We start from the raw sequence: 21,262 nt of genomic DNA on the forward strand, positions 1-21,262 counted from the left end.
TTGTCTAGTTAACTTTTGTACACATGTGCTCTTCTTTGTGCGTTCTACCTTGTCTCAGGGGAACAAGAGAGCGGGAACAGTCAGGGCGAAGGACAAAGAAAACAAGGCGTGGCCTCTGGTGTGTATTCCTAGTTGGTAGCAGGAAGAGCTGACTAGGCAGAGCATGTCCTCAACAAAACAGGATCCCAAGTAGAAAGTGACCTTGGTGACGGCACAATAAATGACAGCTAACTTGTTTCTAGAGAAGTAGAATATGCATTTTAGGCAGATGACGGCATGTGAGAGGCGTGTACTAAGAGTAAGGTACAGTTGGTTTGTCTTAGCTCAGCATAAGCAGAGACACGAGGAGGAGAACGAGACTGGCATTGCCTACCCTGCTGAGGGGTTGACCCTGCTGGAGCTGCGCCACAGGGTGCTCGCACATTTGTAGTTGACCATAATGCAAGACACAGATTAGATTGAAAGTTTGGAGATGGAATGAGCCATCAGAGGGGCAGTGAACAGGCCCGTTTCAAGTGGTTTTCCAGAAAGGAGTGACCAGAGGTCCCAGATAAGAGCAGATTATTAAAGTGTGCTTCTAGCATGTGACAACGAAAAAGACTTGCTCAGAGGTACAAAGGAGTGAAACATTGTCCAAAGTCACAAAGCTACAGGGTCGGAGCCAAGATCTGAACCAGTCAGTTTGGCTCCAGGGTCTGGTTTAATCGTTCAGATAAATATGTGAGCTGACGGGTTTCATCAGGACCTCTGCATACAGGCGAGGCCCTGTAACTCATTCCCTTCAGGTCCTTCCCTCAGAGTCTGTCCTTGGGTCTGTGCCACCAACCAGTGAAATAAAATAAGAACTAAAAAATTAATTTTGTTTGACTTTAGCAACCAGAAATGTAGTGGTACAAGTAGAAGTCATTCTGCAGAGCTGAGCACCCGGGCTAGATCAGCATGGGTGGAGGATTGAGCCACTGTGGGTGAAGACACAGCACTGCCCTCTCAAGTGGCTTTCTTGGTTATTGTGACACTGAACTTCATTGTCTGTTTTGCTAAAATGCCTCATTGTATCAAAATTTAGAAATGTTTGGTACATTGACACATACCTGGTTATTTTAATGTCTAACTGTAGTTCTTGAGCTTTCTGAGAAATATTTGTAAAACTGGTAAAAGTCTGTCTCCAGGAACTATGTGTCGCATCCATCTCTGGCCAGGCACGGCCACACACCACAGCACTGTTCATGAAGTCATGGTGGCCCATGGTCTTGGAGTTAACTCAGTGCACAGTATATAGAACTCAAAGTTAAGGACCCAGATCCCTGGAAAGCTGCAATTGGAGGAATTGTAGTTTGAGGTGAGGTATGTTCTTCAAAGACTACTTATGTGCACAAAAACATCTCTGTCAAACATTTTCCTATAATATATTTAGAGGTCTAGTTCTACTGAAATACTGTTTTCAAGTCTAGTTATTCCAATCACATGTAAGGAATTTAAATTTTTATATTTGTCTGTGAGAAGTTTTCTTACAAATGCAAGTTAAGAAACAAAGTATCTGAACTGGGCCAACAGATTGGCTCAGTTGCTTGCCACCCATCTGACAACCTAAGTTTAATCCTTAGAACTCAGGTGGTGGATCAAGAGAGAAGGGACTCCCCCACATGGCCTCTGACTTTACACATGCTCATACACATACACAATAAACAAACAAATGTTAAAACAATTAAAAAAGTTGATAATTTCTCCACACACAGAATTTAATAAGACATATAGTAAAACCCCTCAATTTAAACTCCAACCCTAATAGAAATTTTTACTACTAAATCCAGAGTCTTACTGGCCACAAAACTAACACTTTAGATTTCATGTACTTAACACAACTGGCGGAGCCTGGGCACTGAGTTGTTTCAGATGGCTCAGCAGTATGCAAATAGCGAGGGTCATAGAGATGTCACTGTTTTGTAATTCCCTGTTAGCCCACCTGACGCTGACTGACTTGTGTGATGGTTGGGTTTTGTATGACTTGGTTTGAGGTCGAATAAGCAAACTGAATCTTAGATTCTCTCACTCACTGACTGAGTCTCCTGGGTGTAAACACGGCATTCCCTGGGAGTAAACACGGCATTCCCTGGGAGTTTCCTGGGTGTGGACACGGCATCCCCTGGGAGTCTCCTGGGTGTGGACACGGCATCCCCTGGTTCTTCCTCATGGTCCATTTGAGCCTTACCTTCTAGCCCATCTCTGTGACTCAGGCCAACCTACAGAGAATAGCTGCACTACATGTGGCCAACTCCAGGATTCCACAGCTGCCACATTTAAGTAGGACCCAAAGTAGGCAGTACAGCCAAAAACTAGAACATCTACCCAACAAAGACGACACCAGACATCTACACCAGAGAAACTCCGAAAGTCGTAACTCTGGGTGCCTAGATCACAGTGCAGAAATACAAACACGAGCAGCTGAGACAGTGTGCCTCCTTCAGAAGCCAGCAACACCATTGAGTGAGGCCTGCGAAAAGTAATGTAGCTAATCACAATTTTTATTTCAAGCACTTTAACAATCCATGTTTTAGCTCTGAAGAGTTAGAATCTAGACTTTGGTATAGTAACACACACTGGAGTATCTGCTTTGATAGTTGCTATTTACCGGCCACTGAGCCCTGGGTATTTTGTTCATACTATCAGAATTGTAGACGTCTTTTGTTGCTGTTTTTTGCTTGCCTAAAGTTGCATAGGTAGCTCGTTGAAGTCCTTAGGTGTGATGCCAGAGCTTCAGGACACCGATCACTACACTGTCCTGTGTACTGACCCCAAGGGATGATGCAGATGTGTTTGTCCTCTGTGTTTTTCCTGGGCCTGTTAAGTTCCTGATGGTGTGCTTATTTTGAAAGTTAATTGTATTTAAGATTGTCAGTTGAGTTCTCTGCCATTCATCCCTTTGTTCTTTTAAAAGTTCGTTCCTATGGTGTTGTTTGTTATTTTTCACCCTTGGCACATATTACATCTTTTCTTGTTGTATCTGCTCTGCTTTTAAGTCCAGTCTCAGCCTTATTTCCATATTTTCTGTAGCTGATTCACTTTAAACTTAAAAAAAACAAAAAGACTCCCTTTTTTCCTATGTCCCTTTGTCCATTCTCCTCACTCTTTCTTGCTTCCTTTTTCAGTTCCCAGATGCTGTTTTTATTTGATATAATGATGTAGCAGTGCTTCTGTGAGAGCTTGGACTTATGATTTTCTTTTTTCCCCAAGAGCTAAGGACCGAACCCAGGGCCTTGCGCTTGCTGGGCAAGCACTCTACTACTGAGCTAAATCCCCAACCCTTTCTGTGAGAGCTTTGAAATTTACCGTGTTTTACATTTACTATTTTAACTCTGGTTTTATTTTTAATTAGTTTTTATAGTGTTTCTTCTCACTTTTTTAAACTTAGCATTTTAGTGAACAATTACAAACTCCTCTTTAAGGAATCCCTTTAGAGGGGGAAAAAATTTAAGCAGTGCAAGAATTCAAGACCCACACTTCTCTGGTTTTCCGTAGTGAGAGCTTCAGGAAGTGCATGTATTGCTGGTGATTCTCAGATTTGCTTATCTTCAAACTTGAGTTTGCAGGCTCGTTTTTGCTGCTTATTGGATATCTGGGTTTTTTTGTTTTGTTTTTGTTTTTGTTTTTGTTCCATAAGTAACTTAATCATACCTAAAGTATTTACCCCATTGGTCTTGAAGATACACCCAACCAGCCTCCTAGTGTCTTATTCCTTTACCCATGCTACGTCATCAGATCATGGGCTGCATCTGCCGCCCCTTGTTTGCCAACCTCCAACTCAACCGTTAACCAAACTCTTATAACCTCCAACCATTTCCTGTCCATCCCTTCCTTTCCCAATGTTTTGCCCTGGCTTAAGCATTGCTAACTCTGACATAGGCTCTTGCAGTAGCCTTTTTACTGCTTTTCTTACACATGTCTCACTTTTCTTGTACCTGTCTCCCAGTACTGTCATAATGCCAGGAGTCTTCCAAAAGCATCAACTACACCTCACTTTCTGTAGACTGAAAGATTAAATACCCCAGGTCACACTCTGGTTTTTAAACTCTTCTGGAATCCTCTCCTTGCACTTGTGAACACTTTTATTTTCTTTCAGCCACACCATAGGTGCTTGTAACCAAACATTTACCTCGTGTCTTGGCTCACTCAATTCCTTTGTTCCATAATGTCTTTCTGTGTAACTTCTTCCTATCTGAGTTGGTTTCATATAGCCCACCTCATGTGAGGCCTCCACATCACTATGTGTGAGCTGGGGATGCCCAGGAACTCCTGATTCTCTTGCCTCCACCTCCCACGTGCTCTAATTCCAGGCACCTGCCTCCACGCCTAGTCTTTCCCTTTAGATCTGTTAAGGTGCTCATCTTGCTAAGACCCAGCTCCAGTGTCACCAGCCTAAAGCCTTTCTCATGTTCTCTTTCCCACAGACCTAGGAGAGACTAGTTTCACCCTACCACACTAACGATATGGAACTCAACAGCTCAGTATCAGTTGAGATATACTTCTTTGTGTCCCTAAATGTATGCGCTGTGAGGTTCCTACAGTAGAAACCAACTGTTACTTGGGCGTTGAATCCTTGGCACTCAGTACATTGGCTAATTTATGGGAAATACTCTGTATATATTTGCAGTTATTACACTGAATAATAAAATTTCATGCACACTTTTGAGGAAACAACTTGAATGAAAGGAAGAAACAACAGCAAAGAATTGGGGCAGGGGAAGAGATCAACAAAATACCAGTAATGTGAATATGTAGTGTGCACTTTGGAGGAAGAAGTTAGCAAGCAAAATTAGTTCATTGAAACAGAAACAATTGAAAGGTAAGAAAGAAGAGAGGAGAAGGAATGGAGCAAATTGGGAGGAAAAAGATACAGGCAGCCAGCCGACAGCAGGCATCCAGTGGACCCTCACACTTAGGTGGGTTTTATGTCATGTAAATACCTTAATGAAGTTTCATATCAGCGAATCACTACTCTTTATATGAAAATGTGACTCCAGTGATGTATGTTGGCCAGTATATCGTCTAATGTAAATGTTCCCGTGACAAGAGTAAGGGTAAGGCTTAGTTTTATAGCAGAAACCACATGCTAAGTAATTTTTCCTTGATGGTTGTATAGGTGTACAGTGAGGTCATTGGACTAGACTCAGAGGCAAGGCTGCTCATCTGTTTTCATGGAATACTGTTATAAAATGGACATTGCTGGACACCGGTAGAAATTTGTATGAAATTGTAACAAAGGTGTTGCTTCTAACAAATGCAGAGGGTGAGTTGGTAGAAAAACACTGGACTGTGGGCCAAAAGCCGTTACTTCCAGGTCCAGCTCAGCATTCTGTGTAAGTTATACAGTACCATGTGCTCAGTTTCCACATGTGGACATGGGGATGACAGCCTCTGCCTACTCATGGGCTGTTTGAGGGTTAAAATGCAGTTTTGGGTAGCAAGTTTTACAAATCTGAAGCAATCTGTAAGTATACAGTGAATCATCATAACTATAAATGCTCAAGACACTAGCCTATCACAGTGGCCCATGCCTAGCGCTATGGGTAAAAGCAAGCTGTGGAGTCCTAGCCCAGCCTTGGGCTACGCAGTGAGAACCACCTGTCTTGATATCTTGTATTGTTCACATGGTTCTGATTTGCTGCCTAGCACTTCCGAGCATTCTTGCCTGCTTCCTCTGGAACTGATACCTCTCCAGTGCAGGGTGTTCTGGTTGCATCTGAGACCATGAGTGTCTCCAGCAGAGGGCAGTAAAACCCCAAAGTCTGCTGCTTCTTCAACCGAGAGCACTGGCTGCTCTTCCAGATGACCCAGGTTTCATTCTCAGCACCCATTGGGCAGATCACAGCAGTAACGCCAGTTGTGACCCCCAAGGGTACCAGGCATGCTTGTAGAAACAAGAAAGAAAGAAAGAACCTTAGCTTTTACATGGGTGTATTCTGGGGCTAGAACTCAGATCCGCGTGCTTGAACAGCAGCCACTCAACTGGCTGATCTGTCTCCCCGTTCCATGTTTCCACGTTAATTTCACAGTGCTGAGATCCACTCCAGGGTCCTGTGCATTCCAGGGAAGGACTCCACCACTAAGCCCTGCCTGACCTTTTTAGATGTAATTTAACATTTAGTTTTAGCTTTATTTTGTTTGGGGTTTTGTTGTTTTCTTTTGCTTCGCTTCGTTTCTGAAATAGGGTCTCATTTTGTAGCTTGGCTATCCAGACCAGGCTGGCTTCCTCTGACTCCCGCGTGCTAGAGTTAAACGTGCATGCCCCATGCCTGGGTGAGTTTTTATATTTTAAAATGTTTGTAGGAGGACATTGAGATGCTCAGCCCTGATTTTTCTAACCCATGATGCCTCCTTGAACCCAAAGGATGACTCCCTGTGGTATTGGGGCTGTCATGGTGTCTCTGTCATACAGAGAAATTCACTTTAAAATATTCTTGTGTTTTTAAACTTTAATCAGTGAATCATCTTGAATAACATCAGCAACTGACATTTGAACTGTTCGCAGTAGCACAAAATTGACTTTCACAGAAATGTTGTCATTTGATCTTGACTGGGGCCCTTTGGGCTGCTTTATCCGTATTTTATAGATATATTCTCTGCTTGAGGAGAAAAGTTCAGGGAGAAGCCCTTATATGTCGAGATCACAATAACCGCCCAAGCCAGTTTTGAGCATGGTGCTTTTCTGCCGACTGTCATGAAGGACGATAGACAGACTTTCAGGCAGCTTTTTTATTCCTTCTACTTTTGCCTGCTCATTTCTGGCTATGCTCTTTTGAAAAACACTACATTGGTTTCCACTCCACCCCCAAGTCAGAATCTTTCCATTTCGGCTAACCCTCTTCCTGTTCTTGAGAATTGCATCACATTCTTGGCGTGATCTAGCCAACATCCCCACGCTGGCACCAGAGAGCACATAGGCTGTTATTTTCTGAATGCTCTCCTGAGTACAAAATAAGTCACTCGATCCCTAACTTCAGCTCTGCCTTTGGAAAAAATACACATACTCTTCAGACTTCTGTTTATTCATAAGTCCCCTTCACTCCCACCTCATCCTGAAATGAGCAAAACATACAACTTAGCGATGGTGTGAAAGGGACATATTTGAGCTAATGAGCTGTGTTTCTTTGCTGTCTCTAATCTCAATTCTCATTCATTTTTCCACTCTGTAATGGCATTGACTCAAGGCCTGTTGAAAACACTTTCCCTAAGATAGTAGTGACACCATCTTCCTCTGTATCACTAAATCCAGTGAACACATCAGCCTTTATCTTCTGGGCAGCATTTGATGCTAATGACCACATCCGCCTGACACACTTGCTGTTTTCCTTTGATTTGATTCCACTCACTTTTTTCCTTTGCCTTTTCCCCTCCCTTTCCTTAGCCATGGATCATTAGCATCCCTTGTGGGCTCCTCTTCCCTTATAAGTGCCTACAGTGTAATTGCTTGAGATCCTGTACCAGCCCTTTCCTTCACATCCTCCAAGAGAAGTGTAGCCCTCCCATGGCACTATGAGACCTATATGCCAATAGTACCCAAATCTCAGCTTCTCCAGAACACCACATCTGTATAGCCAGCTGCCACCCAGAACCCCACTTGGGAGTTCTGAAACCTTATCAGCCAACCCCTCCCTCAGAGCTGTTCTTCCTGTAGCGCTTCTCACCCAAATATTTACGATGCCAGCCTGCCACTAGCTTAGCTAGTAGCCTGGGATTCACCTGTGATTATATATTCTCCAGATCCCATCAGCACCAAGTTCAAGAGGCGAGTCTCTAGAGCATCCACATCTCCCATTCCGGATGTCCAGATGGTCTGTGTGTGTGCCATCTGCACGAGCTTTTAGCTCTCCATGGTGTTAGTCTCTTGGCTGCTGTTTTCTCTTCCCTTGATTTCTCCCAGCCATCAAGCTGTTTCCGTAAATGCAGTTCTGATGAACCATCTCTTACTTAAAGCCCTTTGGCTTCAAGCTGTCCTGAGTCATGTCTGAAGTTAAGAGCTCATAGCCTTTCAGTAGCAGCACTGTGCCGCAGCTGGACTACACCTTGCGTCCTCTTCTAGGCCTTCACGAGTGCCTTTTCCTTTCTCTGACATAGTCTACTGCAGGGCCTCACATGAATCCAGACTGAATTCTAACGTCAAAATGTTGATCTGGAGCAGAACTGAACCTGGATACTGAATTTTAGAATGCTTCTTATGTTGAGATCATAACTTAAATTGGGTGTGATGATATATTCCGGTATTTCCAATAGTTGGGAGCCAGGAGTTTTGCTGGATTTGGAGCTAACTTGAGGTACATGCACAAATCTTGACTCAAAAAAAGGAAAGAAGAACCGCACCACAATACACATGAAAACGTAGCTAGCAGGGTAACCCAGGACTGGCGTTAGCAGGGCTGAATGGAGACTGTGAGGTGTTTTTAATTTACACTGAAGGGCTCCCTTGTTACTCATCATGACATTTTATCTTGGAGATTTTTTTTTTCTTTCTGGTTGGCTTGCCCCCCTCTTCTTCCTTATCTCCACGCCCTTCCCCCTGGCTGCCCTATGCTCAGCCCCACATGGATCCGGCTTGCATGCCCTGGTAGCTGCTGGGAGGCTGTGGTTCATCAGAGCGACTCACAGTGCAACAGGAAGGCTTTGAATCGAAAGCAAAGGGGAGGAAGCACAAACCGATACCCACCACAGAGCTGCTGAGTGCCCAGCATGACCCGAGATGCACCCCCTGGTGACAGAGCAAGAAGCCGCAGAGCTCCATCAGTGTACCCTCATCTGCTTCCCTCATATAGCCCTTGGGCCACCAGGAGTATCTCCAGGTACTGGTCTGAACAGATGGTGGAAACAAAGGCTGGAGTGCTGGAGTGGGGATGGCGGTGCCTGGAGAAATAGCCCTGAGGTTAAGAGGATCTGCACCCACATGATGGCTCACAGCCATGTCCTAGAGCTCTAGTTTCAGGATCCAATGCCCTCTTCTGGCCTCCACATGGGGTACACACACACACACACACACACACACACACACACACACACACACACACGCAAAACCCTCAATCTTTAAAGAAAAGGCACCACAAATGTAGAGACTAAGGGAAGGTCTCGGAAGTGAGTGACTATGGACCATTTATCTCTAACAATCTACCAAGCTTGGCTCTGAGGCCCCTCCGGCCCTGAGCACACTGGTCCGGGGACAGTATTGATTAAAGCTTGTGCTCTCATTCCCGTGCCCCCACCCTACCCCACCCCACCCCACCCTGGTGCACCTTTGCTGTCTGTCTGCCTGAAAGCTGCACAAACCCTTTTCATAGGGTTTTATAATAACGGGAACGCCACGTTGTACACTTTCTGTTTATATGCTACATTATGCACTAGCTGTGAACACTTATTTTCAGGTCTTCAATGGAGAGAGAAGAGAAATGGGAGAATCAAAACCATTTCAAAATGGGCTCACCAAAAGCATTTCACCTGTGGTTTGCCACAGCCCACCTATTTGTATTTCTTCCCTTTGCTATCAAAGGTGATAATCCCAAAGCCTGGATTATACAGGAGGGCATGAAAGGTGTGAAATGTATACTTTCAACACAAGGAAGACTAGGCAATCCCCAGTGCTCAGCCTCCTAGTGTCTTACAATTCATCTCCCCAGATCCACTACCTCAGAACTGAGGGCATGAGAGCTAGCCTCTGCTTTTGAAGCATCAGAACTCAGAGAATTGGAATTGGAGCAGCTGACCCTGCGTGGAGGAAAGACTGCTTTGCTTGGCTGCAAGTGGGCACTTGGGTCTTCACAGGGTGCCAAGCTCATATTTGAGAGGACAGAAGAGGAAGTGCTGTTCATGCAGCTGGGAGGAGCCTGCTTGTGCCTGAGCCTCTTGAGTTCTGCACTCACCCTTTGTCTCACTTTCTGCCACAGACCCAACCAGGGCTGACTTGAGGCTCACCAGGAAAGAGATGAGGTGTGCCCTGGGGTGCCCTCCGTCATCGCACATGTTATGTGGAACTTACAGTCCCTTGACCCTGCAGGTCTTCCAAGACCCAGCTCATTGCTGAAACTCAAATGGAGGCATGTGGGACATGGCAGTGGGAGGTAAGGGAGACATTTCTGGAGAAATGGGCTTGATTTTCTTGCAAGGCCTCTTTGCAAGTGCTAGAGATGTCTTAGTTTTAGCAACACTGGCAGCAGTTAGTTAGAAAGGCTCTCCTAAGTGAGAAAGAATGGAGCTTGTAGTCAGGTGACTGTTTGAAATCCCCTTTCCCTGCCCCCTCCTTCCTGGCCTCCCTCTCTCCCTCCTCCCACGCATCCTGTCTTCCTACCTTCCCACCTTCCCATCAGGGGAGGAGGGGCTGGGGATGGGAGGCGCCTTGGAGCACAGACAATTCAGCAAGCTTCAGTCTGGGTGTGTGCCTAGGGTTTGCCCACTCACTGCAATAGGCAAGGACATTCCTCAAGCCGTGTGTAAGAATTATGAGTGCTTCAAGCTGCAGTACTGTGACTGTCACAGATTGTGGCCAGATGAGTCTGCTACATTCGTTTGACAAGGAAAATGAGTGTGAGCAGAGAGACCGCCTGGGCTACTCATCGAGAAACCTCCCGCTGGAAGGTGAGGGGGTTGAGTGGGGAGTGTGAGCAGTAAAGAGAAAGACTTCTCTTTAGACTCTTTAAAGATGTGTTTGGTGAGTGTGTCTGAATGTGTGTATGTGCAGTGCATGCATGGGCTGCCAGAAGAGGGCACTGCGTCCACTACAGCTGGTGTTGCAGGCAGCTGTGCTCCAGCAGGGGGGTTGCCACAGAACCTGCGTCCTCTGTAAGAGCAGCAAGTGCTCCTCACTGCTGACTCATCTCCACAGCTCCTCTGCATCTTTTTTTTTTCCCCAAATGAGAGAGGTTTGTCTTTCCTCTCTTGAGACCTTAAGTCACCTCCTACCTAAGGCGTGATGCTCTCATCTGGTAGAGGCAGGGAGGGTTAGTTTTCTATTAAAATTAAAATCATATGCCCCAAAGTAGCTCTTACAAATGTTGCATGTGGCCTTTACACGTGTTATGCTTCTAGCCATTACCATGTAGTGTACAGATGAGTAAGCTGTGGTCACCGCTGTTCTGTCCGTCTCTTCTACCCAGAGTCACAGGCTGTCAGCAAGCTTTGATGGGGAAGGGTAAGACACGTAAGGAAGGGACTCACTGGGATGTGATTTGTGTCCTGGCATGCTCTGAACTTGTAAGGGTGTGTGTGTTTGTCTTTCTGTCTTTCTGTCTGTCTGTGTTTAACTAGATACAATGAGGCAATGAGATATAATAATACCATTATATTCCTTAACTTGTGATGTATTCTTGTGTGTGGGTAGGGGGTGCACACCCATATGCATACATCCTGAGCCAGAGGAGGATGTTTGGCTTCTTTCTCTATTATTCTCTTCCTTACTATCTTGAGACAGTTTGACTGAACAAAAGCTCACCATTTTGGCTAGTCAGGCTGACCAGGGAACTCGGGATCTTTCTGTCTCTACTCCCCCATGCTGGGGTTATAAGCATGTTCAGACATGCCCTACTTTTTTTGTTTGTTTTTTGGTTTGGCTTTTTAACAAAGGGTTTCTCTGTGTAGCCCTAGCTGTCCTAGAATTCACTCTGTAGAGCAGACTGGCCTCAAACTCAGAGATCCACCTGCCTCTGCTTTCTGAGTACTGGAATCAAAGGTGTGAGCCACCATGCTTTTTATGTGGGTGCTGGAGAATTCAAACTCATATCCTATGTTTACACAGGATGAGCCATCTCCCCAGCCTCTTTTCCCTATTTTCTTTTCTTTTTTTTTTTAATATTAATTGAAATAAGTTGATACATTGTCTTAGTTGCTCTGGTCTTGCTGTGAAGAAACACCATGACCCAAGCAACCAATGAAGGTGCTTAGTTGGGGGCTTGCTTACAGTTCCAGAGGGTCAGTCTACGACCATCATGGCAGGGAGGGTGGCAGGAGGCAGGCAGTCGGGCCTGGCGCTGGAGCAGTAGCAGAGAGCTCACACCTGATCCCCAAGTTTTAGGCAGAGGAAGTTTTTGCCTAGCGTGGGAGGGCTTTTGGCCCAACCCCAGTGATACAGCTCTTCTAACAAGGCCACACCTCCTAATCCTTGCCAAACAGTTCCACTAACTAGGGACCAAGCACTCAAACATAAGAGCCTATAGGGCCATCCTCACTCAAGCTAACACATGTGAAATCAAACCCATCTCTGATTTGGGGCTTAAACTTTGTTTTTAAAGTTACTGCCACATCTAGCATGGCTCCTTGGATGGACCTGACGGTGGCAGTGAAGGAATGAAGAACAGACACAGATGGACCCGTGGGCCTACGGAAAAGCCGAGTAGGATAGACTGTGGCATGTCTGATGGCAAAGCTGCAGCAACCCCCACCGGAAGCTCAGCATGGTTATTACACTGAGTTGAATGAGCAGAGGTGAGGTTGTTACGGAGATAAACATGGAGGCCAGGTTTGTGTAAGCGCTTGGATCAAGGAGACTTTTGGCTATCTCAATAGGAGTAGTCACTGTGCGGAACAGCCTTCAGGCCATGAATACAGGGGCATTTCTTCACATATTACAATTAACCACATATGCACCAGACTCTGCTGTTTCCCCCTGAACTTTTCTTGGGGTGAGGGAGGCTTTGCCATTCCTACATGAGCCTGAGGCTCTGGGGTCCCTGACATGGCCAGGCCCACACCAAGAACACACATTCACACAGACCGTCACTTACTCAGGGCTCCCTTTGTTCCCTGCAATTATCACGGGCAAAATACACACATACACACACACACACACACACACACACACACACAGAGAGAGAGAGAGAGAGAGAGAGAGAGAGAGAGAGAGAGAGAGAGAGAGAGAGAGAGAGAGAGACACCCAAGGGACTGGTTATATGCATGGACTTCTGCTTAAATGAGGAGGTGGTTTCTTAGAAAGTTACCTGGTGTCAATCTGCAATTTCATTTGTGGAAAGGGTTACTCTCTTATGGGTGCTTTCTGAACCGAAATAACACAACGCTCTCTTTTGGTAAGAGCTGTTAACATGGATTGGAATCCCTTTGTCTAGATGCCTGCAATGCTTGCATACTCTTACGGATACTTGCTGTGAGCTGAGCACAGCATTCTCCATGCTCAGCAAATCAACTCCATCCTTAACTCCTTCTACTACTTGCTAGGAAGAGACCTGAAGATTGCACTGCCCATCTCCTCCCAGTTCTCACTGAGTTTACCAGCCCTGAGATGATTTGTGACTTTGTTTCTGGAAGCACCTCTTAGACTAGCCCTTGTTTCTACTCTGCAGCCTGCTCTCTGCCCTCCTTTTCCCTCTGGCCCTTCTCCCCCTTAGCTCTCATCACTAGCATCCCCCTAGGCCGTCCCACAGCATGCTCCTTCATGCATTACATGAGCAAATTTCTTGAGGGCAGTGAACCACACAATCTGCTGTCTCTTTTCAAGAGTGAAAAAGAAGCCGCTTTCTAAACACATCTTTATTGAGGTGTGATTTATGTACTGCAAAGCTGACATGTTCTGTTTTCAGTAGATTATAGAGCAGTCGCTCCATGCCCATAATTAACTTCAGGCATTTCCTTCATACTGAAGGGAAACCTTCATTCGTTCATGGTGACTTGTTCCTGTGCCCTGGTACAGCCCTCTGCTCTCTCTAATCTTAGATGGCCGCTACTTTCCTGTTTCTGCACCATGAGCCTGTTCTGACATTGTATATAAGTGGTGTCACACTGTATGTCTTCTTTAATTTCTGGCTTTTTCCTACCATAAGGTTTTTGAGACTCATCCATATTATAGCACCTGTCTGAACTTAATTCCATTTTGTTACTAAATAACATTAAACTGGACAGATGCGTCAGATCGTGTCTACCGTCAGGTGCTGGACAGCTAGGTTGTTTGCACTCTCTGCAGCCTCCTGTACAGACATGTTAGCATTGCTCTTGGGAACGCACCTAGGATTGCAATTGCTAGACCATGCTAACTCCATTTTCAGTGTTCACAGGAACTCTCAAGCTTTTCCAAAGTGGATGCATCCACTTTATTTTCCTGCCAGCAGCACATACACTTCCTGATTCCTCTTTCTTCTCACCAGTAATTGTTTCTCTGAGTGCTGAGTTCTTGTCATGGAGGTGAGCAGAGCTATCTGGCCACGCTTTTGCTTTGTGTCACCAAATGACTTCCCATGAGACATTAGCCATTTCTCTTAATTACTTTGGGATAAAATTATAATCTTTTGCCCATCTTTATTTGTATTAATTTTGTGGTGCTAGAGATGAAACCCATGCCCTGGAGCACTCTAATTAATCACTCTCCCACTGTGCTACATCCCTCACCCACTTAAAAAAAAAGTTTCGTCATGTGTCTTTTCATTATTGGATTGTGAATATTCTAAGTGCAAACTCCATATGTAGCATGGAACTCACTAAGTACACCAGGTTAGCCTCTGGCCTGGAAGTCACAGGGATCCACCTGCCTCTGCTTTCTGAGTGCTGGGATTAAAAGTGTGTGCCACCACAAGGCGCCTCTCCTCCATTTTCTTGGTCGTGTCCTTTAAAGCACAGGCGTGTTAAATTTTGATGAAGCTCAGGGTATCACCTGGTATCTCTTCCTCTTTATCGCTCCTGTTTTAGTGTTGTAACTAAGATTATCAACTGACCCAGGGCCAGTTAGTATCCTAGGTTGTAGAGTTTTAATTCAGGTATGTAGGCCTTCGATCCACTGAGAGCTTATTATTAAGTGCCATATCAAGCAGTTGTCCAAATTGATCCTTTTGTTTATGGATATCCAGTCAGTCCAGCGACTTTTCCTTTGTTTAAGAGACATCCCCCACCCTGTTGAATTCTTTCGATGCCTTTGTCAAAATTCAATTGAGCATAACTGTTAGGGCTGGTGTTTCTGTCCCGCTGATGTACGTGTGTTTACACTGCGTGAATGGGCCTTGACTGCCTTAGCATTGCAGTAAGTTTTCAAATTGGGACGCCTGAGTCAACCAGGCTGCACACCCCTCCCCTTCGAAGCCTCCTGCATTCCCGCACCAGTCACAGGCAGACCCTAGAATCCATCAGGAAGCCCCTACTTCTAATAATGAAAGCACTTACCTCACAGCTAGCGTAAAATTGGAAAAGGAAGACTGAGCAGGTACACTTGGAGTAGAAGGGAAGACAAGTCCTTTGAATGGGCTCAAACTGATGGAGGATGAGAATAAAAGAGCCAAAAAGTTTAGTAAACCGCCCACCGCGGAGAGGAATGTTTGTTCAGAGAGGGCAGTTTGAGCTAGCACCAGGGGATATTGTGAAAGATAATGGGAATGGCAAAGTCCATTGATCTCCCCAGAAGGCAAGAGGGTCTGAGTAAGCAGTGCTCCGAGTTGTTGATTGTAACAGAGGATTCTCTTCATCTCCGGACACAGCTGGTGCTTGCTTTCTGCAGCTGAGAGACAAGAAACAAATAATAAAAAAAGAAATGTCCACTGCCTTTTCCTGCCTCCCTCTGTGGCCACTCTAACCCCTGTCCCTCCTTGTTAAGCTTCCCCCTTCATGTGTTCTTTGAAAAAGAGGAGAGAGAGAAAAGAGAAGCCAGAGAGAGAGAGAGAGAGAGAGAGAGAGAGAGAGAGAGAGAGAGAGAGATATGCTGGGATAGGAGAGCATTCTAGACTTTTTAAGGTGAAGGGGCTGCTGCATAGGTGAGCTGGCACAGGAGGTAAAGAGAGAGAACCAATTCTACAGTTGTCCCCTGAGCTCCACAGGAGGCCCTGGCAGGAGCCAATGACCCCATCCACAATCAGTTTCCCTCCCCCCCCCATCTCTCACACAGACACACACACACACACACACACACACACACACACACACACACACACGACCAAGGATCTCTAACCCTGCTATGTAATATAGCAAAATGTAGCTAGCATCATACAAATGACATCCTTTGATGATGTAATTCAACCTCTGCTAATTTATCCCAAAGAAAGAAGATATGCAAAAACAGGGAGTGGAAACAGGAGCATATTTCATGACACCATGACATGTCAAAATTGTGAATAGAAAACCAGACTCTCGCAGAAGATGAAAATAGACCTTGAATTACATCCGTGTCCATTCCCTGGGGCCCCTATCAGCGACATCCTCACCTCGTTAACTGCACAGGACCCCCAAGCAGGCTTTCTGCTTTCCTTGCCCTCCGCTCTCAGCTCACACACTTGCTGGTCCTCTGGGAACTTACTTTGGATGTGTCTGTGTTCTGCTCCAGTGCGTCCCTGGCTCACCCTACCCTGGCTCACCTCGCAGACCCTACCCTACCTGCCCTCCGCGGCCTTCCGCCTCGCGTGCTCCCACTTTCCTGCGCAGGCTGTCTGCTTTTTCCCTGACATCAAGTGCGCCCTTTGCTCACTTCAGCCTCTCCTCCCAGATGTCCATTTGTCCGTTCTCTCAGGTACCTTGAGATCTTTGTTCTAACACTACACGGAAAGCATCCTTTTGCAGAATCTGTCTTTCCCAGCCCCAGATCCCAGGACTCCTTCTCCTGCTTTACTCTTTTAGTGGCCTCTCTCACCCCATGGACTTATTTTAGGGGTTACTTACTGTCTGCTTCCCCAGGGAACTGCATTCTGGAGAAAAGCTCACAGCTACATCATCTCAGCTGTGCCTGGCAAATCCTTATTAAATGACTATAACTGTAAAAGTAAAAATCATGAAAATGGGGCCACAGTTTTGAAGGTTGAGAAGTGTAGACTATTAAGTGTGGTGTGCACAGGAGCTCTGGAGTAGGAGCAATGTGGATTCCGGTCCTGGTGCTACAACTTTCTAGCTGGGCAAACTCGGACAGCTGTACAGAACCTCTCAACTTCATCATCCATGAAGTATGCATAGCAATGTCTCCTCACGGTCCCGTTGTAAAGGTGAGGTGAGGAAAACAGGCGGCTGCCTGGCACATAGTAGGCACTGTGTGAGCATCAGGCTTCTCTTCTGAAGACTATCTGTTGGGTGAGATTACAAAACTGGATTAAGTAGGTGCCTCAAACACAGGGGTCATGCATCTTACAGCTTACCATTTAGTATGAAAGTCCTCCCCGAGCATAGAGTACATACAGCACAGAGCAGGGCAAAGGCCACCTGGGTGCTGGCTCACCTCTCTGTCCTGTTCCCATATTATTAAAATCAAGAGGTTGTATTAAGTGACTTTTAGTCCTTTAAGACTCACGATTCCATAATTCGGGAAGGCAAGCCTTTCCACCCAGCTGCACCCTGCCTTCCTCAGATATGCAGACCAGATGTTTCTAATCTTAGGCATAAAAGATTTTATTCTTTGGTATTTGAGGACCAAAAGAAACTAGAGAAATTTTAAAGGCATGGAGCAAATGAACATTCCCTCTTTTCCCTCTAATTTCTGCATAGCTGCACAGATGCTGTTCACCTTAAGCCATGAAAGAAAAGCAGATATCACACACCTTTGAGTTAGGATCAACTGTGTGAATCTATAGCTTTAAGCCAAGAAGTAGATGCCCGCAATTCTCAACTGTAGCAATGGCACCGGGGTGTCTGGGAGCCTAGGCGCAATGGGGAGTGGCTGGGAGGGAGTTTGGGGAACCTCTTCCCTGCGGTGGAAAGCTTAAGAAGTGTGCTTTACAGACCAGTGGCTGCAGTCAGCCAGTTAGCAGCCCGGCATTTGCTTCTCCGAGGGGGTGGGGGGGAGGGGAAAGGGGTGTCAGCCACCCAGGGCTCTCCCCAGCAACTGACCACAGAGCTTTTAAATGTCCCATTGGTGGCATGGCCCCTGACTTTACTCAGCTGAAAACTGAGGATCTCCTCTGGGAAGAGTCAGCTTAAAAAAAAAAAACAAAACGACAGCATTGCCCAAAGTAAACAAAGCGAACAACCACAACAGAAACCTTCTCTGCTGGGTTTCTTTACAATTCCCAGGCCAGCCCAACAGGGCTCTGGATGAAGTCCCCACCCACTGCCTCTGATACCCCCATGAGGCCTTGTCTAAGTAAGCTTAGCTGACCCCGGGACAGCAGCGTGTGCGCATGCCTGCCCTGCCCTCTTCCCGGAGGAGCCAGTTGAGATTGGCGTTTGAGCGCTGCGGGCACTAAAACTGGCTCACTTCTCAGGCTCACCTGAGTAACCGCTGCTAAGTGAGGTGCTCCAAATCCAGAGGAGGTTTAGGGCCCCGAACTTGTCCCTGTGCACTGTTCCAATGAACTAGAATGAAATAAGAGAGTTAACTTTGCAGTTCTCTGTCCACTTTTCTATTGAGACAGAGACTCTCTCCATAGCCCTGGCTGTCCTGGAACTCACTATGTCGATCAGGCTGGCCTCGAACTCACAAAAATCTGCCTGCCTCTACCAACCAAATGTTCGGATTAAAGGCACACACTACCATGTCCTGACACGTTTCCTTTTTTGAAAGTTTTATTTCCTTTGCGTGCATTTTGCCTGCATGTATGTCTATGTACTACATGTGAACCTGGTATCGAAGGAGGCAAGAAGAGAGTGTCTAACTCCCTGAGACAAATTGCAGATGATGTGGATACTGGGAATTGAACCAGGGTCCCCTGTGAAAGCAGACTGCTTTTTGCTTCAGGTCCGTGTCTCCAGGCCCGTCAGCCCCCTTCTTGGTCTAAGCAGCTCTGATTCTGTTGATCCTGCAGGCTGTCTAGAAAACACAGTTTGGATTTAGACTTGAGCGAGAGACCTAAGTCTTACTCCGCGTGCCTTGTTCACAAAAGGTGTTCAGGTCACTCACCGCTTCTGAGTGTTAAGATCAATAAAAAGAAAATAAGATGATACGATAAGATGCCAGGCAACAGATTTATATTATATGAGGTTTATTAAGTGAGCATGGAGAGAGAAAGAAAGGGGGAGGGGTATCCCAGAGAGAGAGACAGACAGAGAGACAGAGAGAGAGAGGAAGAACAAGAGAGTAGAGAGAGAGAGGAGGAGGAGGAGGAGAGGTACAAGGGGCAGAGAGAACACAAGAAGTCTGTCCTTTTATATGGCCCTGCGCAGGGTCACGCCCCCGTAGCAGGTAGGCAATGACATGACGTCACAGGCAGACTGAAGCAGAATTTACATTTACAGCCAGATCTTATGGAGGCATTTTCTCAATTAAGGTTCCCTCCTTTGAAGTGGCTCTAGTTTGTGTTCCATTGTCCCCAAACTGGCCAGCACAGGATCTCCATTAGAGTAGTAGGAAGGAGTCCCTGGCATGTGCTGGTGCCCACCAGAGACCACGACTTGTGACAGGCCACCCAGATTCCCCAGCCCCCAGCTCTCAGATCCTGCCTGATGCTGCTAGATGCTGCTAGACACTGCAAGGAAGATTCCTGAGGAGGAAAAGTCAGAGAGAGGATAGCAGCAAAGAGGAGCCACCAGTTGCCCCTCTGGTGTCACCCAGGCCTGGAGACTAGGCCCTTGGCTTCTGGGGATGGAAGTGAACTCTTGAGGGTGAGGTGGGAATGTGAGGGTGCAAGACTGAGGTGTCCCTGAGATACACGGCCTGTGGGCAATGCCTCTGCCACAAATCAGAATTAAGCCTCTCCGAAGTGTGTGGTGGAACTAAAGAAAAAGCCATCAGCCAATGGTCCTCTGAACAGCGATTGGCACCCTGGCAGTCCCACGCAAAAATCAGAGATCTCTCTACTGCAGCCCAAAGCGCTGGCCACGAAGGTTTGGGCGGAGCACAGCGTGGGGCTGCAGGGCCGCGCGTAGCTTCCTCAGAAGGCGGACCCTGGCCTGGAGCCACGGTTCTTCGTTAGTGTTGGATTGCCCAGGAAGTTGGCTAATAAGATTGCAGTAAGGGGCAAGGAGCAAAGGAAGGAAAAGAACTCAAGAAAATATTGCAAAAACTAAAGGACTGAAGAAGGATCGAAGGAGTGCACAGGCTCTGCAACTCGTGAAAAGTCATCCAGAAATGTGTAGCGTTGGAAGGACTCTGGTTTCGATGGGTTCCGTGACAGCGCTCTTTAGTCAATTAAACCTGACCTACACTGCGCACACGAATCTCGTGCTGATCGCACCGCTGTGGTAACTGCTAGGTTTGGAAACAGAAGCTTATTGGTTTGTACTGACAGATATTGTAAGTGAACATTTATCACGCTGGTGAAACACGCCTAATGTGAAAATTCGGCTTCAAATCTCACACTTTAAAGCTGGGCATGGGGACTGGAGAGTTGGCTCAGAGTATAGGAGCACTGACTGCTCTTCCAGAGGTCCTGAGTTCAACTCCCAGCAACCACATGGTGGCTCACAACCATCTATAATATGGTCTAATACCTTCTTCTGGCATGCAGGTGTACATGCAGGCAGAACATTGTATAAATAATAAATAAATAATTTTTTAAAAATAAAAATAAAGCTGGGCATGGTGGTGCATGTCTTTAATCTCAGCACTCGGGAGGCAGAGGCAGGCGGATCGCTGTGAGTTCGAGGCCAGCCTGGTCTACAAAGTGAGTCCAGGATAACCAAGGCTACACAGAGAGACCCTGTCTTGAAAAACCAAAAAAATAAAAATAAATAAACAAAATCTCACACGTATTCAGACATGATGCCAAGAGTGGGAAGTTCCACACCTGGCCTTCTGATGGGTTGCAGTAAAAATACAGGTGCACTAACAATGTTACATAAATTATTATTATTATTATTATTATTATTATTATTATTATTATTATTATTATTATTACTTTTCTAGACAGGATTTCTCTGCATAGCCTTGGCTATCCTGGACTTGCTTTGTAAACCAGTCTGGCTTCCAATTTATGGAGATCCGACTCTGCCTCCCTGAGTGCTGAGATCATAGGTATGCACTACCCTGCTTGGCTTACATAAATTTCCTTTAAGCTATGAGAAATAGAAATGAATTTTCGCCAGGCATAGTGGTACATACCTTTAATCCCAGCCCTCAGGAGGCAGAAGCAACTGGATCACTATGAGTTTGAGGCCAGCCTGGTCTACAAAGTGAGTCCAGGACAGCCAAGGCTACACAGAGAAACCCTGTCTCGGGGAAGAAAAAAAAAAGAAAGAAAAGAAAAAGAAAAAAGAATTTTCTGTTTAGACTTGAATCACATCTTCAGCGTATTAGGAAATACATTAGAACCTGAAAACAAAGTTAAAATATTACTGGTCCCAGGCTCAGCCTGTAGTAAAAATTCTCTAAACCGACAGCCATTTGCCATTTGGGAAATGCCATGTGGCAAAGCACGGCTTTGGATTATAAATCCCGTACAAGCCACTG

The 21,262-nt window shown here is 46.0% G+C and overlaps 1 long non-coding RNA gene across 2 annotated transcripts in view; it reads right to left on the reverse strand.

Moving 5' to 3' along the window:
• Window positions 1-21: 21 nt before the first annotated feature.
• Window positions 22-21,262, reverse strand: part of LOC311583512 — a 33,508-nt gene continuing 12,267 nt past the window's right edge. The window contains exons 3-4 of one of the 2 annotated variants that reach the window (XR_014774555.1): window positions 18,147-18,231; window positions 22-17,006 (exon numbers count right to left, since the gene is read on the reverse strand). This is a non-coding gene — a long non-coding RNA (uncharacterized lncRNA). Of the gene's footprint in view, window positions 17,007-18,146 lie in introns of both variants that reach the window. The other variant, XR_014774556.1, reaches the window with a different exon arrangement.

The sequence above is a fragment of the Acomys minous genome (assembly GCF_964271855.1).
Source record: "Acomys minous genome assembly, chromosome: 14".
Taxonomy (NCBI): Eukaryota; Metazoa; Chordata; class Mammalia; order Rodentia; family Muridae; genus Acomys; species Acomys minous.